Source organism: Palaemon carinicauda, chromosome 16 (assembly GCF_036898095.1).
Source record: "Palaemon carinicauda isolate YSFRI2023 chromosome 16, ASM3689809v2, whole genome shotgun sequence".
In the NCBI taxonomy this organism is placed as follows: Eukaryota; Metazoa; Arthropoda; class Malacostraca; order Decapoda; family Palaemonidae; genus Palaemon; species Palaemon carinicauda.
The window spans coordinates 109,310,103-109,315,102 of NC_090740.1; positions in this window are offsets into that span (position 1 = coordinate 109,310,103).

Genomic DNA, 5,000 nt, shown 5'->3' on the forward strand with positions numbered 1-5,000 from the left:
ACTACAAAATCTAAATAGATTGAAAACGGTTATTTAGAGTGAAAAAAAATCATTAAAGACAAAAGTGGACATCCCATAAAAGGTAAAGTTCTAAAAATTGTTTTTGGAAATGTATCGTGTTTTTAACTTGGTAGAAAAAAAGGATGTTTTTTTTTTTCCAGGAATTTCGCCAGCTTTTTAGGAGATGAATTGGATGGATAACAGTTTTTAAAGAATTAGGAGTTTAAGAATTCTACCTCAACAAGAATCTATTATGAACGTTCACGGAAAGCCCGCTATAACTAAGGTTTATAAGAATTAACCTTGACTTGTAGAGGACAACAATATAACAAAGTTTTGTAAATATTAACCTTGACTTGTAAAGGACATTAACATAAACATTTAAACTAAGGGCAGTTGGCTTAAAGGTCCAATTTCTGAAAATTCCCGTAGATAGAAAACTCCTTTGTATCAAGATAAAAACTTGAAAATTATATGTTATGATAAAGGTTCTTAATAAGGATAAAAACAACTGTAGAGTAAAAGAATATATAAAACAGAATAATAATAATAATAATAATGATAATAATAATAATAATAATAATAATAATAAGCTACAACCCTAGTTGAAAATGGAGGATGCTATAAGCCAGGGGCCCCAACAGGGAAAATAGCCCTGTAAGAAATGGAAACAAGGAAAAATAACATATTTTGGGAACAGTAACAACATTGAAATATATTTTTCTTATATAAACTATAAACATTTTAACAAAACAAGAGGAAGAGAAATTAGATAGAACAGTGTGCCCGAGTGTACCCTCAAGCAAGAGAACTCTAACCCAAGAGAATGAAGACCATGGTAAAGAAGTGTTATTAACAGGCCTAAATATATCAATAATATACTTTTATAAAGCGAATAAAGGATATTTAGAACTAAGGGGTCAGTCTATGTCCAAACCATTAAGTCGTTTTAAAATTTTCCTATTAGAAATTAGATTACTAATGCAGTTAATTAGATTAATTTTTTAAAAGACAATATTAAATCCATCTACAATATCATTATCATTACAGAAAAGCCTATTTATATGTCTACAATTTTATACAGAAATAATGACTTAACATAAAAACTAACCATAAGAAGCTGTACCACCCGTGTGTCACACGATCATACATAGTAACAACATATCTCTTTTTTGTATATATTATCCTTTGTATCTTCGCTCTCCCCTCGCACTGACAGCAACTTGTATTAACCTATCTGTCTACTTCATTTGTTAACTGTTAATAGAACCAGTTGCCGCTTTGACAAGAAATAGCATGTTTGTATTTTGTGACCTTCTTACCGGGACCTAGTGTGTATATATAATCGAGGAGTCTATAATAAAGTTACTCAGTTGCATTCATCTCGCCTTTGACTTACAACCTACTCTTGGCCCATCACATTGGTGACCCCGGGGGTCGACTCACTCCTCCCGCCTTCCCCCGTCACTGTTACTATGGTGGACTCCTCGGAAGTTAGTGCCGCCTCATTCAAACTTTCGTCAATCGCCAGCAGAGAGGCTATTGCTTGGTTTCAGTGAACAGAAGTCCAGTTCCGTATCAAGGTCGTGACTCGCTCAACCACCAAAGCAGATTATGTTCTCACGACAATACCCAAGTACACCTTCCCGGAAATCTGTCTTTGTAAACAAGGAGGCAACCCAATAATGTATGACGCTCTTAAAACACCTTTTACAGCAGTACTCTCCATCGCCAGTTGCCCATATAGCAAAGCTTTTTTCAGCTCTCTGAACAACCATTGGAGGACCAAATGTCTTCACTCACCATCTCGGAAATGGCCAGTATCGCTCGCCTGCATCCTGCCGCAGATGGCTCTCCTCGAAAGGTGAACCTACTTCGTGCCCTTTGGGTACGCCGTTTACCCGAACCTGTACGTACTGCCATACACGATGTCGATAGTTTACCCATAAAGGACTTGATGACCAAAGTCGACACCCTTATGGACAGCCACCTCACATTAATGCCTCCACTCCTGACGAAGAGGACACATATTCAACGTCAACCGAAACTGACATGAAAGCCGTAGGACACACACGCCTACCCCGCATTGTGCTGTAGCAGCGACAAAGCCACCCATCACACACCACTCACTCGCACCTCAACCAATGATTTCTACAGCTACTACCTCTCCAGATTCAGGGCTGCTACAAAGAAATGTATGCCATCGCTCATGGTGATAGCCTCCCATGTTTCTAACCTTTTCTTTTTACATGATACAGGAATGGCATGGGATTTTTGGTAAACACTGGTGGTTGTTATTCTCTTTTGCCATGGAAACTCTTCAGGATACGACGTAGTCTGTCTAAGTCTGCCGACGTCTGCCTGGTAGCTGTCAACGGATCTGCGATACCCATCTATGGTTACAAGAACCTCACATTATCGTCCAATTGCCAATCCTTGGTGCGGATTTCCTCTCTTACTTCCACCTTCTGGTCGATGTCACCCACCGATGATTCGTCAATGCAGACTCGTACTTGTCAACACTACTTCAATCCACCTCCTCCAACCTCACTCTCCACATCAGCGCACCCACGGATGCCTACAATCACATCTCACATTGTACCCGGAAGTTTTCCGTCTAGAACTATACCAAACGCCCAAGGCCAAACACGGTATTTATCACCATATCAAGAAGACTGGACCCCCAGTCTTCGCCAAATTCAGAAGTCTGGCACCGGATCGATCGGCACCTGTCAAACAGACGTTCACCAAAATGGAAGAAATGGGCTTTTGCCAATAGGCCTCGAGTGCATGGTCGTCACCCATACACATCGTCCTGAAGAAAGATGGCACCCTCTATCCATATGGTGATTACAGGCGTCTGAACATGCAAACAGAACAAGATCACTACCCACTCCCAAACATCGCCTATGTGACTTCTTACCTACACAAAGCAAAGGTTTTCTCCACGCTCAACCTCCGTCACCTGCGTATCGTGCTCAACCACATACAACAAAACGGCCTTGTCGTCCAGAACAAGGAGTGTACCTTTGGCGCCAACAAAATGTCATTCTTGAGGCACCACATCACTCCTGAAGGAATCCATCCCCTCCCTAAGAAGGTAGCAGCCGTTCAGAGCTTCCTCACGCCCTCGACCATCAAATCACTGCAGGTATTCTTGGGAATGATCAACTATTATCACCGTTTTCTGCAAGCCATTGCCGCCACTCTTGCTCCCCTCTACGCCTCCCTCAAAGGTAAGCTAAACGACCTGAAGTGGGTCCCCTTCAAGAAGCAGCTCTCACTTACCACGTCCCACATGCCCCTCTCCTTCCGCCGGGGCTGAATATAATTGTGCCCTTCAACACGTCCCTGGGAAAATTAATCCCATTGCCGATGTCCTGTCAAGAAACACACTGACCACCGTTCTACTGGGATTGGATTACAACACCTTGGTTGAAACCCAACGACAGGATCCAGAGTATCAAGCATGTAAGACATTCTGCACATACCTTAGCTGGGAAGATGTCGCCCTTGACGACTCAAGCACCACCCTCCTCTGTGAAGTCAGTACTGGTAGACCGCATCCGTGGGTTCCTACTCCCATGGACTGACAGGTGTTTGATTTCAATCACGGCCTTTCACATCCATCACGCCATTCTACTGCACAGCTGCTGAAGACGAAGTTCACTTGGCACGCATTACTAAGGATGCTATGGATTGGGTCTGCGCCTGTACTTCTTACCAAACTTCAAAATTACATCGGGACATGGATTCAGAGTGGGCACATTTCCTCAGCCTAAGCGCTGTTTCGCCGACATTCACGTTTATGTTGTAGGCCCCCTACCCACATTGCAAGGATATCGTTACATATTTACAGTCATCGACCGCTCCACTCGTTGGCCTGAAGCCATTCCCATGGAAACTGCAACGTCCATCTCATGGATGGATAGCAAGATTTGGTATCCCTGAGCATATTACTTCTAACAGGGGTACCACTTCCACCTCTCAATTGTGGATATCATTAGCGAAACTCCTGGGCACCACTCTACATCAGACAACTGCCTACTACCTCTCTGCCAATAGAATGGTTGAACATTTTCCTCCTACCCTCAAAGCAGCTTTGATGTCCGGCTGCAAGGACTCCAACGGGTTTACTCAGCTTGCCTGGGTCCTCCTGGGACTAAGGACGACTCCTAAAGATGCCCTGGACGTCTTGGCTGCAGAAACTGTGTATGGTGACTTGTTGGTCATCCCTCCCAAATTTTTTCCTTCTGCAACCTCCTCCGATGATCTCCAGCACATACGTCACATCGTGGGAAAATTTACTCCATGCCACCAGACTTACAAGCCCCCAATGAAGCATGAATTACCGACAGACTTGCACTCTGCAACCTACATCTTACTACGCAATGACACTAGCAAGACACCAGTAACGCCCCCTTACCAGGGCCCTTTCCTTGTGATTCGACGCATTCCAAAAGCATTCCTACTAAACATTCGTGGCAAAGAAGATTGGGTCTCCATTGATCGTCTAAAACCTGATTATCTCTTGCCAGATAACTTGCCTACAGTTCCCCTCTCCAGATCAGGGCGCCCCTATTTAACATGTACGATATGTCCTTTTTAGGGGAGAGCCATGTACCACCAGTGTGTCACACGATCGTACATAGTAACAACATTTCTCTTTTTTTATATATTATCCTTTGTATCTTCGCTCTCCCCTCGCACTAATAGCAACTTGTATTAACCTGTCTACCTACTTCATTGTTAACGGTTAAAAGAACTGGTTGCCGGTTTGACAAGATAGCAAGTTTGTATTTTGTGACCTTCTTACCGGGACCTACCGTGTATATATACTCCGACGTGTCTGTAATAAAGTTACTCAGTTGCATTCATCTCGCCTTTGACTTACAATCTACTCTTGGCCCGGCACAAAGCTCTAGGTTTCGTAAAGTATATTGATTATTAAAAATTCCATTTAAAATTTGTTCTGACTAATAAAAAAAGAACCCATTGTT